General features: G+C 38.3%; 1 pseudogene across 1 annotated transcript; it reads right to left on the bottom strand.

The window, feature by feature from the left end:
* Positions 1-573: 573 nt before the first annotated feature.
* LOC103332504 (protein NRT1/ PTR FAMILY 2.7-like) lies at positions 574-6,390 on the bottom strand (annotated as a pseudogene). Its single transcript, XR_016127006.1, has 7 exons — positions 5,625-6,390; positions 5,424-5,540; positions 5,069-5,335; positions 3,136-3,162; positions 2,772-2,989; positions 1,943-2,478; positions 574-1,414 (listed from the first exon to the last, which is right to left on the bottom strand). The product of XR_016127006.1 is annotated as a protein NRT1/ PTR FAMILY 2.7-like (transcript).
* Between the last annotated feature and the right edge of the window lie 2,311 nt (positions 6,391-8,701).

An 8,701-nucleotide genomic window follows, 5' to 3' on the forward strand; every position in this document is an offset into this window, starting at 1 on the left:
TTTCCCACCTTATATTCGCCCTGGGCTGTGACCCGGGCGAGTCTACCAAGGTCATGATCGTATGGATGTGGCTTGAGCATGCGCCCAAGGAGTACAACTTTGTGCACAAAAATGCGTGACTCTTCACCTTGAACCGCATTCAAAAGGAGGACTTCCATGTCGACACCACCAACCGCAACTAGGACATTCCCCATTCCACGTTCTATATTAAAATTGGAAAAAAAAGATTTGGTGGATATTGAATTTGGGAACTTCATTGATGGTGTCTTTATGCAAGAAGTGCCTACTGAGGAGCAACCTCTGTACACCCGTCTTGTGGTTCATTCTGCTTCCCCCATTCCAGTTGTTCTTAACGGAAAAAGCAAGGCCAATTTTCATCAACGGGAAGTATGTTTGGGCAACGCAATACGTGGTAAATCAAAATCACCGTGAGAACCAAGTTCACCAAGGACTGGAGCAACTCCAGTTTAAGTAATTTATTTTGGCTTTAAGAGTATTATTCCTTGCTTTCTAATAATGAAGTGAATTAGTCCGAGAGAGCTTGTACCCACAGCGTTATAAGTTCCTAGATGATTAATAAATTTTGCACCTCTCAAGCAAATATATTGTCATTTTGAAGCATGAAGTTATACATTTTGGTTTTGATACTTGAAAAACTTGGCACAAATTAAATAGTACACAAAATTCACCACTCCAATCACAGCCAGCATCCAAAACACATTATCCAGCCGCCCTTGATTTATATCATTTGGTAACCATCCTGTTGTCCGGTCTACCAAATCCGTGATTGCAGTGCTGAGATAATTCCCAATTCCAATCAACAATGAGCTCAAAGCCGTGGAAGTACTTTTCAGAGGTTTTGGAAATTCTTCATAGTAAAGTGCAATTTGTCCAGGGAAATGGAATGCCTCACCAATTCCCACAACCGACAGCGGTGCCACGAGCCATAAGGCTGACATGGGCTCCACCGTCCCTGGCTGATTCATGAGGTTATGTGCTCTTACCACTTCTAATCGTCTCCTTTCGATTAGGGCTGATCCAACCAGTGCAACAATGTTGATCACATGACCAATTCCTATTCGTTGGAGGGGTCTTAATTTGTGTAGTATGAAGCGATCAACTATGAAAATGGAGATGGTTGTGGCTAAGAGGTTGAAAACTAAGAATGAACCAGCAGGGATTGTGAAATGTGGGCCAAGGTGCCTGTCCATGGTTAGGGCTTGGAGTATAGTGAGGCTACTAGAAATACCTATTGGAGTGCTTAGAAAGTTGCCAGTAGACCATAGTGGCATGATTTTGATTAGGATTTTAAGGTCTTCCACTTCTTTCACAGTGCACAACTTCCATGTTTTTTTCATATGAGCCATCAAATTGCTTGTTTTCTTCTGTTTTTAGCGCTGCACGATTCAAGAATCTGCATGAATATAGTGTGTTATTTTATATATACACAAAATATGGGTGAAATGCAACCTCTTGTATTACATAGGAAGAGAGAAAGAGTACTAATACACATATTATCATAATGTACGTAATCGTCCAAACAATATTCTTATGTGCACCTGGACGACTGACTTTAATAAGGCTTTCAATACTATTGCTTAATTTATGAACTACATGATTTTAAAAGAATGATAATTAAACTATACATTTATCAACAATTTACGATATCATTTTCCATTTACACAAAGTACAAATATCCTGAAATTAATTTTTGTACTGGATGCATTTTTCTTTTGAAGTTAAGTACAATTATTTGTTATTAACTTTGACTGAACCTTTAAATTCAGTCAACATAGAAGAGTAAAAAATAAAGTGACGTACCTCAAACAAATCAAAAATTAGATTGGCATGGATTTGATAACCTATATCTCCCAGTTACATATTCCATTTAAATGAGAAATTTTTGGATTTGACTGTATCAATCGACCCATATATCGCATACCTGAAAGCTTTAGTTGGAACTGTATTGCCAGCCAAAGCCCCATCTCCATAAAAGTAGTCCGAGTCTCTTGAAGCAGCCAATGACATCTTCATTTTCCAAACTGATGCAACCAAAACTCGTGCTATGCTCATGAAGGGGCTACCCTTTGGTTTAACCTGCCTGTAAAATCGTTTCCTCAACAAAAACACCAATAACCCAATAACATTTGCAATGAAGCAAATCCCAAACCCTAATCCTCATCCCACGTTGTCCTGCACATAGATGATGGCGGTGAAGCTGATGACGTTGGCAACATACAGGGCCATGAAATACCAATTGAAGAAAACCCCTTGGTCTTGGGGCTTTCTAAACTGGTCAGCTCCCATGGTTGCAATTGTAAAGCGAGTTCCTCCAAGCCCTAGGGAAGCTAGGGTTAATGCTGCGTAGAGGACTGAGTATTGAAACTTCGATGGACCTTCACATGTAAGTGAGCCAGGTGGACAGGATGAAGGCCTCAAGGAATGTATTGTAGCTATGAGGGTTAACATGATCATGCCCTGATCAAGGTCAATGGGATGATCAATATATCATGTTATTATTGATGCACTTTATATGTCACCCTTTTTGGTCACCTATTCCCTATTATTTTAGATAGTGGACAGCAAAATAGTAACAAGGGAAATATATTCCCACCCAAAGAGACATACAAGATAGACCACATTAGTTGACTACCTTATGTGGCAGTTGACGTGATCATGCCATTTTCATAATGAATACTACATATACACACGCATACCAATATCTCAAAAGAGCTAGTATTGAGTATTGCCAGTAGAGAAATATTAATTACCAGCAGAGAAATGAAGGAAAAAATGGAGACGACAGAGAAAGACCCCAAGAAGGAATCGGCAATGAAGGCTCCGACAATGGGTAAGAGATTGTTGGTACCAAGGATGATGTTATTGATCTGCGTTGCGCTTATGCTCTTCACGTTGAATTTTGTTATCAGAAATACTATCAAGTTCGACGCCCACCCGCCAGCTGCTACGGACAGACCCAGCACACTTCCTGAGTGTTCATCATTTCATCATCAAATTCATTAATTTATTCAAAACACACACACACACATATACATATAATAAAATGAAAATATTCTTCTGTCAGATCTCTAACGAAAAAGTATTACTAATCGAGCGAGAGATGAAGGGAGAGACCCGAAATGAAGGGGAAGGTTTTCCAGCCTCCTCATTGAGGATGATCCTCTGCATCTTCACTGCATGTTTCAACTTCTTCTACTTCTTTGGGTTTGGCCTCCATCTCTCTCTCTCTCTCTCTCTTCAAAAGTTACATAATACATATATATAGAAGGGTCCATGTGGATTAATGTTTGCTGTGTATAATTTTGATTAATTAGTCCACCCACTCTAACTCCCACGAATATTCTTGTCCTTATTGTCTAGGTTTGCTTGCCCTCTTAGTATAAAATTCACTTAGGTACAAAAATTGTGGAACCCTACAGAGAGACATATATACCTACTTCATCAAATGTAGACATAGCACCTACAAATTCAGCCACTGAATAAAACTAACTATATAAAACCTCCATGGTTAGCAGGATAATGTTATATAATTGATCACGTTTCTCTCACTCTGTTTATTTATGCAAAAAGGTAAAGTCTAAACTCAACGCATATTCATACTGGTATATTTTTTAAGAAAATGTATATGTATATGTATATGTATCATCCATCAGTCTGACATCATTTGTGCACAAGCTACGCTATGTGAGGTTTATAGCCGAACACTGCTACGCACATTTTTTTCCCAAAAGGCCAATGATCCTTTTTTTCAATGAGGAAAACATAATTATAGCAAACAAAAGCCTCTAGGACATGCAGCGCAGGCCCTGCAAGGTCGAAGAAAAAGGAATAGAACAGCTTAAGGGCAGGCCATGCTCCCACAACTGAGATGGGAAAACCGATGACCCACGGAAGCCAGAAAATCAGCAGTGAAATTCACCTCTCTCAAGATTTTAATTTGGCACATTTGCCTTTCGGCCTTATTTATTTTATTATTATAACAATAATTAATTATATATAGTATGTTTTGACTGACGCATGGCACCAAAGAAAAAAGAGACGAGGAATCTAGAAGGAGCTCGACTGTGGTGGACTAGACTATTCAAAGTGCGCACACACAGCGTCCAATTCTATACTGCAATAGTTGGGAGCACTTTAATCTGTCGCCGACAATGTCTTCAAATTGATCTGTCAATTTGATTACAGGTAAAGAGCACATATACTTGTTAGTGTTTTAGGATTCTAGCTGGTTTACAGGATTCACAAGCAGAGAGAAACAATGGAAGAATGAAGAAGGAAAAATGCAGATTGTTGATAATGCTCTCTTACTCACCAAGAAGGTGAGGTGGGGAATGTATATTCTTTATCTCTATAAAAAGTGAGTACACACAACATGCACTATATAACTGTTAGCCTTAGCTGGATGCACACAAGCAACATCGCATCTCAGCCATTCATTTAGCTATATTCTAGGATCATTACATGTGGCTTATTTCAGCCTTACCTTTTAAAGCCTTACGCTTGTCATTCTCTAAGACTAAGTGCATACACAGTTAATATTCTAGGCTTATACTATACCTATCAGCTCATCACTTACAATTCTACACTCCCCTTTAATTTTTGAGCTGATTTCACACAAAGCTTATCTCTAAGGTAGCAGAATCAATCTTTAGCCAAAGCTTTTGTGAAGATATCTGCTAGTTGCTCATTTGTAGTGTAGTAAATCAAATCAATGATTCCTTCTTATAGAGCATCCTTGATGAAGTGATATCTTTGATCAATGTGCTTGGTTTTCTGGTGAAACACAGGATTCTTTGTGATGGCAATTCAGCAGTATTGTCACACTGAAGTGGAGTAGCCTCAGCTTGAAATTCACCAAAGTCTTCTAACACAAATCTGAGCCAAATTGTTTGTGCAGTTGTCTCTGATGCACTGATATACTCTGCCTCTGTAGTAGAGAGGGCAACACAGTTTTGTTTGACTGAGGCCCAAGCAAAAACTCCACTGCCAAAAGAGAAAACATACCTTGAGGTGCTTTTACTGTCATCAACTGAGCCACCTCAGCTACTATCACAGTAGCCAATTAAGACTGCATTCCTTCCTTTCACATACTCCAAACCATAGTCAAGTGTTCCTTGGCCATACTTGAGAACTCTTTTTGCAATCCGATAGTGCTTATTAGTGGGGCAATGCATGAATCTAGCAAGTAGACTAGCTGCATACATCACATCAGGTCTTGTGGTTGTAAGATACAATAGACTTCCCACAATCTTCCTATATTGTTCTTTATTTGTTGGACCACTGCCATCATATTTGCTTAGCTTTTCAATTGTAACTAAGGGTATAGAAACATGTTTACACTTCACTCAAGTCAAATTTACTCAACAAAGATGTTGCATACTTTCTTTGAAGAATAAAAATACTTGTATGTGTTTGAATGATTCCCATTCCTAGAAAGTGATGCAAAAGCCCCAAGTCTATCATTTCATACTTTACCATCATGTCTTTCTTGAATTCCTCTAGCATTGACTGACTATTCCCTATGTACACAATGTCATCTACATAGATGGACACAATCAGAATTTATGCTTCTCCTCTAGTATTGGTATAAATAGTAGCCTCACTTTGACTTTTTGCAAATCCACATTGAGCAAAGTAAGTGTCAATTTCACCATACCAAGCTCTTAGTACCTGTTTTAGGCCATACAGAGCTTCATGAAGCTTGTACACCTTGTCTTCACTCATCTTGACCACAAACCCATTTGGTTGATCTACATACACCTCCTCTTCTAAAACACCATTTAGGAAAGCAGATTTAACATCTAATTGATACAATTTCCAACTCTTCTGTGCTGCCAATACAACTAGTGTTCGAATTGTGTCAAGTCGAGCTACTAGTGCAAAGGTCTCATTATAGTATACACCTGGTTTTTGATAGTAACCTTTGGCTACCAGCCTTGCCTTGTTCTTTTGTACTGAGCTATCAAGATTTAACTTGGTTTTGAACACCCACTTAACTCCAATTATAGGCTTATCAGTTGGTCTGTCCACCAACTCCCATGTTGCATTTTTCTCAATCATTGACAGTTCATCTTCCATAACCTTCATCCATGATTCATCTTTACCAGCTTCATCAAATTTTTCAGGTTCCATAAGGCAAAGATTGCATTGTGCTAGAACATCATCTAGATTTCTCCATTTTAGTGGAGTTTGATTACAGGCTTGAGTATTTCTCATGCTGCTACTTATGTCACCTGATGGTTCATAATGAGATGACAACCTTGGTGATTGAATGTGATCATGGCTTCCAAAAGGTGTCGTTGGTGATGTAGTTTCAGATATATAGGATTGCTCTTCATGATATGTCATAGCTACCTGTTTCTCAGACATTTCCTTCCAATCTCAAGCTGCATTTTCATCAAACACAACATCCCTTAAGAGTAGCAGATTCTTAGTGATAAAATCATACACTCTGTAACCTTTTCCACAAGTTGCATAACCCATAAATATACCCTTGGTACTCTTTGCATCTAACTTCTGTCTCACTTCACTTGGTATATGCATAACACAAACAACCAAATATTTTAAAATAAGCAATCCCTGGTTTTCTCTTACTGTATACTTCAAATGGAGTTTTATCTCCAAGTGCTCTAGTAGGACACTTATTTAGTATGTAAACAGCTGTGTGTAAAGCTTCTGCCCACAAATAATAAGGTAATCCTTTCTCATGAAGCATGGCTTTTGCCATTTCAACCACAATTCTATTCTTCCTTTCTACTACTCCATTTTGTTGTGGAGTGTAGGCCATAGAGAGTTGTCTTTGAATGCTTTCTTCTTCTTCACACAATTTGTTGAATTCACAGGATGTGAATTCACCACCTATATCACTTCTCAAACACGTCACTCTAAAACCACTTTGCAATTCTACCATGGACTTGAACTTTTGAAAACAATTCAATGCATCAGACTTGTATATGAGAAAATAGACCCAGACCATCCTTGTATAGTCATCTATAAGAAGCATGAAATACTTGCTTCCAGCAATGGATTCATTTTGCATAGGTCCACACAAATCCACATGAACTAGCTTAAGATGATTTCTTGCTCTCCATGTTTGGTTCTTTGGAAACCACTCTCTATGCTGTTTTTCAAGTTGACACCTTTCACAGACTTCATCAACCTCTTCTAAGTGTGGAAATCCATTGACCATTTCCTTTTCTTTGAGTTGGTATTGCCTCCTTAGATGTAGGTGACCTAGCCTTTTGTGCCAAGTCCAAGTAGAGTGAGATACATTTATTTTCAGTGCAACATGATCATTAGGTAATAGAGCCAAAGGATAGCATCTATTCCTTTTCATTTCCACTTTGATGATAAGATTCTCTAGTTAAGCATTGTCAAAAATACTGCACATTTTGCCTCCAAATAGCAGATAATAACCATGCTCATCCATCTGTCCCACACTTAGCAAGTTCTCCTTCAACCTAGGTAGGTACATCACTTCTTTGATGTACTTTCTAACTTTGCTAGTGTCAATCACCAGATTAGATCTTCCAACTACATTTACAAGCTCTCCAGTTGGCATTTGTACCTTGCCTATTACATTTATTCTTATGTCAGCTAGCAGTTTTCTATCCCCAGTCATATGATTGCTGCAGCCACTGTCTATGTACCACTCACCATTAACACCTGTTTCAAAGATGGTACTATTGGCATAAAACAAATTTCCTGTTACTCCCACTTGATTTGCATGTTATTCTGCATAGTTTTATTTGTAGTACATTCTCTATCCTAATGTCCAAATCTGTCACAATTGTAACACTTAGGCTTTCCTTTATACCTGCATTCACCAAAATTAAACTTTAAGTACACTTTGCATTGTGGTTTTGAACCTTCTTGACTCACTAATTGTGATGAATTCTGTGCGGAGCTAGTCTGTTGATCTTTAGATTTTGATTCCTATGGCTTGCCCTTTGGATTCCAATTCTTCTGGAATTTTGATGAACCAGATTGGTTGCTTCCTTTGTTCTGATTTTTTGGACTAACTGAGAATGAGGCAAATAACTTCTCAGTTGTATCAACATTATGCAGCTCAAAACGTTGCTATTGGCTCTTCAGGATTGCAATAACTTCCTGCAATTTTATCGTCTCTAGACTTTTTGTGTTCTCAATCACCAAACAAATAAGATCATAAACTTTACTAAGACTGATCAAAACCTTTTGAACAAGCCTCTCATTAAAGAGTCTCTCCAAATGTTTTCATCTGGTTAATCAGCTCATTCAATCGAGTAAAATACACAGATAGAGGTTCATTATCACGCATTCTAGTGTATTCAAATTCACGTATGAGGTTTTGAAGTTTTACCGATCTGACATGGTCACCACCATGATATTCTCCATACAACAGCTCTCATGCCATCTTAGCTGAATCTATATTGGCAATACGAGGGAAGATCTGATCGAAAAATGCATTTTGAATCATCCTCAGAGCTTTTGCATCTTTCATAAGGATCGCAACCATCTTCTCATCATCTTGTTCTGCTGATAGTTCCTCAGCTAACTTCTTCTTCTTCAAATTTGGAATTGTGATTCCTTTCTCCACCAGAGTCCACAACCCATATGACTTGAATATAGTTACCATCTTGATTCTCCAGAACTCGTAGTTATCACCGGAGAAGATCGGAGTTCTTGCTTCTGAACTTCC

This window comes from Prunus mume, linkage group LG5, assembly GCF_029339155.1.
Source record: "Prunus mume cultivar Tortuosa linkage group LG5, ASM2933915v1, whole genome shotgun sequence".
NCBI lineage: Eukaryota > Viridiplantae > Streptophyta > Magnoliopsida > Rosales > Rosaceae > Prunus > Prunus mume.